Source organism: Meles meles, chromosome 8 (genome assembly GCF_922984935.1).
Source record: "Meles meles chromosome 8, mMelMel3.1 paternal haplotype, whole genome shotgun sequence".
Classification (NCBI taxonomy): domain Eukaryota; kingdom Metazoa; phylum Chordata; class Mammalia; order Carnivora; family Mustelidae; genus Meles; species Meles meles.
Window position 1 is genome coordinate 34,247,463 of NC_060073.1, and position 10,435 is coordinate 34,257,897.

The window sequence follows — 10,435 nt, forward strand, 5'->3', positions numbered from 1 at the left end:
CCTCAGATTGTGGTGTCGGAAGAAATTAAGTCTACCCAGGCATAAAGAACTTTTTTGAATGAGGCTGATAATAAAGTAGTAGGTAAAATGTTGCATTTTTTTAGACCAGTTTAAAAAAAAAGTAGGCTGGGGCGCCTGGGTGGCTCAGTGGGTTAAAGCCTCTGCCTTCGGCTCAGGTCATGATCCCAGGGTCCTGGGATCGAGCCCCACATCAGGCTCTCTGCTCCGCAGGGAGCCTGCTTCCTCCTCTCTCTCTGCCTGCCTCTCTGCCTAGTTGTGATTTCTCTCTGTCAAATAAATAAAATATTAAAAAAGTAGGCTATTCATCACCTGTTAGTTATTAAAATTTCCAAACTGTGAAAGAATATGATAAATGAAAAACATATGTCCACTATGTGGACTACATATATGTTCAAAACTTGTTAATGCTTTGCACTGTTTTGATAGGTAGATATAGATATGGTAGATGATAAATATATAGACATGTGTATAGACAACTCAGTCTCCTTTTTACCATTTCAAAAAAAAGTTGTAGACATCAATATAATTAACCCTTAAATGTTGCATGAATAAGGACATACTCCTCAATAACCAAAATAGCATATTATATCTATAGAAATTTAAAATAGGGGCGCCTGGGTGGCTCAGTGGGTTAAAGCCTCTGCCTTCAGCTCAGGTCATGATCCCAGGGTCCTGGGATCGAGCCCCACATCGGACTCTCTGCTCTGGGGGAGCCTGCTTCCTCCTCTCTCTCTCTCTCTGCCTGCCTCTCTGCCTAGTTGTGATTTCTCTCTGTCAAATAAATAAAATATTAAAAAAAAAAAGAAATTTAAAATAATTTAACCATTATTTATTATCAAGTCCTTTTCAAGATAACAGTTAAGTTTTCACTTTGCATTTGATTTAATATTCACATTTCTTTTAATCTAGAGCAATTTTCCTCCCCCATTTTTAAACAGCAATGACTTTTCAAGATAGCAGGTGAATTTTCTTTTAGATACCTGTTTTTTTTTTTTTAATCCCCAAACAGGATCATTTTAGATATTTCTCTGTGTATATTGTGGAATTTCTTTTTAAAAGTTAAATAGTTTGATTAGCTTTATGTTAAATATTTCTTCTGTGGAGAATATTTCTCAAGAGTTTTTTTTTTAATAAATTTATTTATTTTTTTTTCAGCGTAACAGTATTCATTGTTTTTGCACAACACCCAGTGCTCCATGCAATATGTGCCCTCCCTATTACCCACCACCTGGTTTCCCCCAACCTCCCACCCCCACTTATATTACATCAGGTGGAACATATTGTCAAGTAATTTCACTTGATGCTAAATTTGGTCACTTCTTTTAAGAGGTGACAACCAAACTTCTCTATTATAAAAATAACAAATAACCAAGCAATGAGTTTAACCAAGGAATTAACTTAACCAAGGAATTTAACCAAAACATCTCTACTTGAACTCTGATGAGGGAAACTGAAGAAAATGCAAACAAATGTAAAGACATTCTTTGTTTATGGATCAGAAGACTGAATATTGTTAAAATGCCAATAATACCCAAGGCTATCTGTAGGTTCAGTGGGATTTCTGGACCATGATGTAGTTTGCTTTTTAATTTTTTGAGTTAACGCCATACTGTTTCTAAGAGTGGCTATGCTAATTTACATTTGCAATAGTGCACAAGGGTTCCTTTTTTCCCCAGATCCTTACCAATACTTGTTATTTGTTTGCTTTTTGGTGAAAGCCATTCTAACAGATACGAGGTGGCATCTCATATGTTTGGCATTTTGCTGAGGATTAATGATGCTGAGCATCTTTTCATACACCTCTTAGTCATTTGTATGCCTATTACTCAGTTTCTCTGCTCACTTTTAATCACACTGCTTGTTTTTTTCCTATGAGTTCTTTATATATTTTGAATATTAACCCCTTATCAAATATATGGTTTGCAGATGGTTTGTCCCATTCTGTAGGTTGGCTTTTCATTTTGTTGATGCGTTCCTTTGCTGAAAAGAATCTTTTTAGTTCTATGTAGCTCCATTCACTTATTTCTGCTTTGTTCCTTGTGCTTTCGGTGTCCTATCCAAAAACGTCATTAGCAATACCTGCGACAAGGAGCTTTTCCCCCTGTTTTCTACTCAGGTTTACATTTTCAGATCTTACATTTAAATCTTTGATCCATTTCAAATTAATTGTTGTGAACTGTGTAAAACAGAGGTCCAATTTCATTTTTCTACACGTGTTTATTTATCTAGTTTCCCCAAAATTTGTTGAAGAGACTTTCCCTTTCCCATTGAGTATTCTTGGTTCTCTTATCAAATATTAGGTGACCACATATGCAGGGTTTTATTTCTGGACTCTTTATTCTGTTCTTTTCTACGTGTCTAATTTTTCTGCCAGTATCATATTGTGATTGTTATGGCTGTGTAGTGTAGTTTGAAATCTATTGGAATTTTGATAGGGATTGCACTGAATCTACAGATGGCTTTGAGTATTATTGACATTTTAACAATATTCAGTCTTCTGACCCATAAACAAAGAATATCTTTACATCTGTCTGCATTTTCTTCAGTTTCCCTCATCAGAGTTCAAGTTTTTAGTGTAGAGATGTTTTGGTTAAATTCCTTAGTTAAATTCATTCCTTGGTTAAATTCATTCCTAAGTATTTTATAGTTCTGATGCTATTCTGAATGAGACTATTTATTTCTTTTCAGATATTTCATTGTTAGTGTTTGGAAGCTGATTTCTGTATGTTAATATTATATCCTGCAGCTTTACTGAATTTTTTTTTTTGTTAATTTTAACAGTTCTTTGGTTGAGCCTGTAGGATTTTTTTCTATATAAAATCATGTCATCTAGAAACACAGACACTTTTGTTTCTTCTCTTAATTTGGATGCCTTTTATTTCTTTAAGTTGCCTGATTGGTTTAGGTGGGACTTCTAGTACTATGTTGAATAGGAGTGGTGACAGGGGGCACTCTTGGTTTGCACCAGATCTTAAAATAAAAGATTTCAGCCTGTTAGCTGATGTTAGCTCTGGGCTTGTCATATACTGCTGAGGTAGTAGCAAGGAGGGTAGTGACCAGAGGGGTCAGATTTACATAAATTTGGAAGATTAAGCTGACAGGTTTTGGTGACAGACTGGTTTGAGGTGTACAAGAAAATAAAAGAAAAAGGTGGGGGGGCGGTGAGGATAATTCCAAGCTACTTTGGCTATGCCTGTAGAATGAAGTTGCCATTTACTGAGCTAGGGAAGTATGAGTAGAGCAGGTTTAAGTTCAGAAACTAGTAGTTTGGTTTTGTTGTTATATTTAAACATCCATATGTACATGCCAGTTTAGTAGTTGGATAAAAGTTTCTGAGATATGTGGGAAAGGTCAGGAATGGAGATGGAAATTTGTTAGTTTTCTTGGTTGACCAATAGAAGTAAGATGAGTGTTACTTATTATCTCACTTATTAATTACCTGAACTAGGAAAATACTGTTTCTACTTTTTTTCAATATTTGGATCCAAAACTCATTTTGGAGAATATTCTTTAAGGGAAAGTCTCATTCTCTTTGGTTTTGTGTCTCCATCTTCTAAATATAACTGGTTTCTTTTAAATATATCTTGAAATAATAAATACATAGAAAAACTTTGAGTCTACTGACTTAGTAATGTCAGTAATTTTTTTAACTGAAAAAAATTCTCCAATATTTAAGTGTCATGAGAGATACAAAGATGCATCGATAGCAGATCCTAATTTTAAGATATTTGTATCATCCCACCATTGATATGACATGAATTTCATTCCATGATGGTATGATGGGATGAATAACTTATTAATCAGACAGAAACAGATGATAATTTTTTAGTACATATATAGAGGTTTAGGTTTCTTCTTATTCTATTAGTCATGGATAAGAGATTCAACTTAATGAAACTTAGGGTGTTTAATTAAAAATTAAACATGACAACATGATTGAGATAATATACCAAAACCATGTCAAAGGAATATGCATTTATAAAAGCTTATGTAACCTAAGACACTCTCTTTGTAATCCCTTTCAAGTTGCCTCTTTCTTACCCCTGCATTCTTTTCACCACCAAAATAACCCAAATCCATAAACAAATATAGAATTATGGTTAAGAGAATAGACTGAATTAAACCACTTGGCCTCCAACCCTTAACCTGATTAAATAGTAACTTGTTCATTTGCGACGTGAGTATAGTTATAGTAATTACCTAATGATATTGGTAGGAACACCAGTGAGAAAATTCTCAAAACATACTGTCATATACATGATAATTAGTATATATTTTACTAATTATGGATAGTATTGGTCCAAATTTAAAAAAAATATACAACTTAATTTTACCTATAGAGGTTTATTTTCTTTTTTTTACCTACTTAAAATTATTTACATTATTTACTACATTAATAATGCTTTAAGGATATACCATTTAGGGGCATAGGCTTCAAACAACTGAGTATCTTAGGTCACAAAGAAATTTATAGGAAGAATATCAGGTAGTTCACAGAATCGACAGAAGTCATTGTGAACCAGTGTGGAAATGGGTATGAATCAAGGACGGACAGGCTATTGAGAAGTCTGCCAAAGCAAGATCACAGAAGAAGTTTAAGAATGCCATCACTGAACACCTGTTAATGAACATTGCATCTTTATGTCATTTTTCCAGAATTTAAAGTCCTTGAATTTATATATAACACATACATATGTTCTATATCCCTGATTCTCAGATTTGGCTGAACAATGGAATCACTTCGGTGGGGGTTGTGTTAAAAATACTGATGTCTCGTACTTACTGCAGCAACAGCACATACACTAAAATTGGAATGATACAGAGAAGATTAGCATGGCCCTTGTGCAAGGATGGCATGCAAATTCATGAAGTGTTAAAAAAAGAAAACAAACAAAAATACTGATGTCTAGGTCTGATTCTCAGAGTTTCTAATTTTATTAGAAAAGCAGCCTGGATAATGGGATTGTTTTAAAGCTCCTTAGGTGATTCTAACATGCAGCAACATTTTATATTTACTTGTTCATATGGTAGGGTCCATTTGCTGAAGAAGCAGATGGAATTCTTGAATGGCTTCTATGTATATTATATGTTAGTTAATAGGTTAATAAATTATTTTTCAAGAATAATTCATATTTTTAGAAAGCTTTAAAATAAAGATAAGTATCTTGTGAAAGGTATCCATAATCTCCTATCCAAAGATAACTTCTATAAATATTTTCATTTATCTTTTCAGATGGTCCACTTTGTCCATAGACGTGTGTGTGTGTGTGTGTGTATGTATCTGTAATCTCATACGTTCTTATATCTTTTGGTTCATAGTAGTTGAAGTTTTATGGCTTCTCTCTCTCCAGAAGAAAATTTTTCTTTGTTGAATTTTGCCTTCTAAAGAGACGGCCTCAAAAGGTTAAGGATTAATTCAACTAATGAACTGTGAATATTGGTAAATTGACATTTCAAAGGGCAATGACATTCAATGATGCTCTAAAACTCACTATCCCAGTGAATTAATATTTGAGTGTTTGAAAATATCAATTTCCCTTATGCAAAGCCACATCAGAATTAACTGATTTTCCTCATTTGATTCTTCCCTTGTCTCTTTATCTTTATTTTAGACATCCTTTGCCTGCATGTATTTTCCTCTTCCTTAACAAATGAAAATTGAAAAGTTATTTAAAAACTGGTGCTTTTTGGATTTGTTTAATGAACTCTTTTCTAAACTTAAAAAAGCAGATGCATACTTTATAATTTAAAGTACTTCATAACTTATTTAAAAATAATTTAAGTTCGATAATTTTCAAAAAGTTGTTTATGTATAAGTAGCCTCATATAGAGTGATATTTATCAGCTTCTTTAAAACATAACTAAAGGGGCTCCTGGGTGGCTCAGTTGTTAAGCATCTGCCTTCGGCTCAGATCATGATCCCAGGGTCCTGGGATTGAGCCCTGCATCTGGCTCCCTGCTCATCAGGAAGCCTCCCTCTCCCTCTCCCACTCTCCCTGCTTGTGTTCCCTCTCTCACTGTGTCTCTCTCTGCCAAATAAATAAATAAAATATTTTAAAAATAAATAAAACATCACTAAAATGCTAAATCTACAATTAATATTCAGCTGATTTGGATTTTCCATATTTGTAGAGTTTTAATATGTTAGTCTTTGTGTTCTGAATCCATAGTCTTAATTTTTAGAGAGTTACTGTTTTGGGGATGCTTATCATTAGTTATCATCTCTTAAAACTTTTGAATAGTTTATACAATAGCTTCATATCTAATGAAGAAAACAGTATATATGTGGGTGTAAGAAGGATAATGTATGCTTGAAATATTAACTAACAAAGAAAACATAGGCACTTCCTGTTTATGTTAGGGCAGACATGACTTGTAACAGGAGACTTGTAGCAGAAGGCACATTAGAGACCACCTCTTTCAACCCCTTATTGACAAATAAGGAAATTAAAATGCAACAGGATAAATCAAACATCTGTATGTATTGTTAATAATAAAACAGAACTGCAATCCCAGTTTCCTAATCTCAGTTGAATAATATTTCCAACATACTACAGTGGCAGCTTTAATTACATTATCAGAGATCTATATTTCATCTCTTTGTACACGGGAAGATTTGGGCTATAAAACCAGCTGCAGCCATTAGTTTATCAGCAGGCTATCATCTGATTGTTCAGACTTCCACCAAAAAAAAGATAGAAAAAGGAAGAGGAAGGGGAGTATGTTAAGGCAATTTAATATGTTGTTGAAGATGCAAATCATTTGTGCATAATCTATGTATCTTTCCTAAGATAAATCAGTAGCTAAAGATTTGATTAAAAAAATTGCAACGTTCTTAGTATCAGATGAAAATCATCAGTGTGAATAATGTAATGGTAATGAAGCAGGATTTTTAGGGAATGTATTCACTACGGGTAATAAATAAATTGTAGATTGCAATTTATTACCTAGAGGGCACTGGCCTAAAACCACTTTTTGGATAATACCTAGTGAATTCCTGGTTAAGCCATATAACCAGGTTAAACCTGATTAACCAATTCATAGATAATCTCTGTTCTCATGTGTAAACACTGTTTACTTCAACTTTATTCTAATTTAATTTCCTTCAAAATGTTATATTACAATTGTTATTGAAAACAAATTTTTAAATCCAAAAACATCCAAACTTTGTTTCTTTCCATTAAACCATGACTCTTCTTAAAATGAATACTGTGATTACAAACCTATAATGTAACATTTGTTATGACTGGATGGAAAATCCAATGATCCGTTGCAGATTGAAAACATGAAGACATTCAGTCCTGAGAATTATTAAAAAAAAAAAAATGAAAGCTATCACCAGCTAGGAAAAACAATGTGTTAAACTTGTTCTATATAGTGCTTTAACTTCTGATGCTAAGTACTAACTGTGGTTGAACATCTGGATCCTGTACTGTTCTATGCCAAACAGCTGTATGACCAAGGGAATTGGATGCCTCTTAATCATGCAGCTGTTTTGGCATCTTATGACAGGATGACAGAAGACCAGTGTCTTCTAGAAGTACTGCATTGCACCTTCCTTCTTGCCTTCTTTTAATTTTACCACAGACCCACGAGATGTTTGATAGAAGCCAAAAGCGTCCTATTTGGCTGTCATGCCATGTTCCTCAGTTGTGGCATGAGTGTTTTCAAGATGTGATGAACATCTGCTATAAATCTAGTCTGTACTCAGGAGCATTCTCTGGGGGTTGTTTTTGTGCTTTAATTCAAGAGAACCAAGGAAATAAAATTCAGTTTTCTCATTTGATGTGCAAAACTGAAATGAAACTCAATGACAGTAAGCAATCTGCCCAAGTTTAAATAGGTAAGTATGGTACTAAGGCTTGGTTTCAAGCCTAGATTTCCTTGCTAAGAATGGCATCTTAAAGTATTTTGTATTTATATGGCAATTTTTAATTTGCAATGCATTTTCTCATCCATTTCTATTTCTTGGCATAGTTTACTCTCTGAAACCATCCATGTTAATATTTATTCACTTCTGTAGTATGCTTTTGAAAAGCCAAAAACTTTTTTGTTTGAATATATACATTCAAACATAGAGGGAAATATACGTTCGTGTGTATATTTAGATGACATAAAGGCATAAAAAGGAACAACTTTTTCTAGGAATCAACAAATGCTTCTCTGGGAATTCAGTAATAGCAGATGTACATTTCTAGTTTTTGAGCCAGATTTAAAACAATGCACAAGTTGATTGAATAATCTTAGGTGTTGCTTTTTTTTTTTTCCCCTCATCATCAAGAAACACACATTCATCTTCAACTAGAAGTCATTGACAATTTCGGCAACATTTTGTTTTGGCTTGAATGTTAATATCAATTACATATCACAATTTTAGGGTGTCAGTTTTGAAAGTCATAGGCTTCTGTTTGTGAGCCTATGAAAATTAGGATTGCATGTGGAATGCAAAATTTCTTTCACCCATAATTAACCTGAAAATATTTATCAACCTATTGCTATACCCAAGACATTGGAATAGTACTTGGTGAATTTGTCACACATGCATCAAAATCGAGTAAGTATGTGATGAAGCTCGAGGTATGCCCTAATGCATTAAGGGGAATTGGAGGGGCGCCTGGGTGGCTCAGTGGGTTAAAGCCTCTGCCTTCGGCTCAGGTCATGATCCCAGGGTCCTGGGATCGAGCCCCGCATCGGGCTCTCTGCTCCGAAGGGAGCCTGCTTCCTCCTCTCTCTCTGCCTGCTTCTCTGCCTAGTTGTGATTTCTCTCTGTCAAATAAATAAAACATTAAAAAAAAAAAAAGAATACTTTAAGGGGAATTGGACATAAATATATGAAAAGGAGGTAAATATTATGTGATTAATAAGGAAGAAGAGTTTATTGTGATAGACATTACAGGTATGTAGTAAGCCAAGCACAGAAAGCAAGAGGGAGAGAGAGAGAGAACAATAGGAGGAAAAGGAGAAGGGGAGGGTAGGGTAGGAAAAGGGTCTCATGAGGGAGTTTTCACTGGCACTAAACTTGGAGCAGAATAATGAGCAAGAGTGCATTACGTAAAGGTGAGATTTTCAGAATGGAAGGTTGGTTCAAGCAAAGACCTTAGAATCAGGGAATCTTGAGTTTTATTTGATGCCCAACAGCAACCCGAAACACTGAAGTGCATGGTTTGTGCTGAAGAGTAGAACAGTGGGGTTTGTATCAGGCATAGTCCAGTGCAGGAAACAAAGCTCACTCCAGATCTTTCAAGTAGCAAAGGATTTAATGTAGATAAATAAACATGGGCTTACAAAGTTATTGAAAGCACTGTGAAATCGCAGGAATCTTGAATAGGATAAAGTTCAAGAGCGTACCACATAGGAGGCTGAGATCTAAAAATGCTGCCGCCACTGACTCTACCACCCCACAACTGCCGTTTAACCCCTCCACATTTGGTGAATAGACATTTCTTGGTGGAGTGTGTGCTCTGTAATTACCTCTCAGCATTTAGTTCCCATCACCTTCATCACGTGCAAAACCAGCAGCAGCAAGATAACCTTTGCATTACATCTGCATTCTGAATTTCACATATATGCATCTCATCTGCAAACCCTGTTTTGTATCCAGAACAGTAGTTGCAATGAGTCTAGAAACTTGGTTCATAGCCTTTCAGCCTCCACAATAGAGGAAAGCATCCTAAAAGGCAGATGGAGTAGAGGCTGAGTGAGCCAAATCATGCCATCCACCCCAGAGCCCTACAGTAATTTGGAGTTAATTGGTTGAGGTCTTGAATGTCAGACAAAAGATGAAAACTAATACAGTCATTAACATACATCTAAACAGCTGACACCACCTCCAGGATACACCTTAGAGGCTGAGATCCTTGTCCTTTGGTTTGTCACTGAATTTAGTCAATGAGTGGTACAAGCAAGAGATTGGACAATGGGAAAATAGAAAAGTTGGGGTGTTTATTCTCTTGGTTCCTTTCTTGCCCTGGTACAGGCTGGTGTTAGCTGTCTTTCTTTATGAGGGATGTAGCTTCAGTGGAGCAACACTTCCTTAAAACAACAGGTCTCACCTCATTCTGGGAACCATTCTTTCTCTTTGCATTTAGGAATAGTGGTTATTTCCAGATGTCATTCACCTGAGGATACATTACTATCATCCCTAGTTTGATTTCCTTTACCCTGACCATACTTGTGTAAATAGTTTTTCCCTTCAGTAATCTGTTGTTGTTGTTGTTTTTAAGATTGTACTTATTAATTTGAGAGAGGAAGAGAGAGCATGGAGCATGAGCAAGGGGAGGAAAAGAGGGGGAGGAAAGACTCTCAAGCAGACTCTGTACTGAGCATGGACCCCCATGCAGGGCTTGATCTCAGAACCCATAAGACCATGACCCAAGCCAAAATTGAGTCAGAGGCTTAACCAAATGAACCACTC

The 10,435-nt window shown here is 35.2% G+C and overlaps 1 non-coding gene across 1 annotated transcript; it reads left to right on the forward strand.

The window, feature by feature from the left end:
• The first annotated feature begins 4,796 nt into the window (after positions 1 to 4,796).
• On the forward strand, positions 4,797 to 4,906 carry LOC123950134. The gene has a single exon (XR_006820138.1). It is a non-coding gene; the product is annotated as a U6 spliceosomal RNA (small nuclear RNA).
• Positions 4,907 to 10,435: the final 5,529 nt, after the last annotated feature.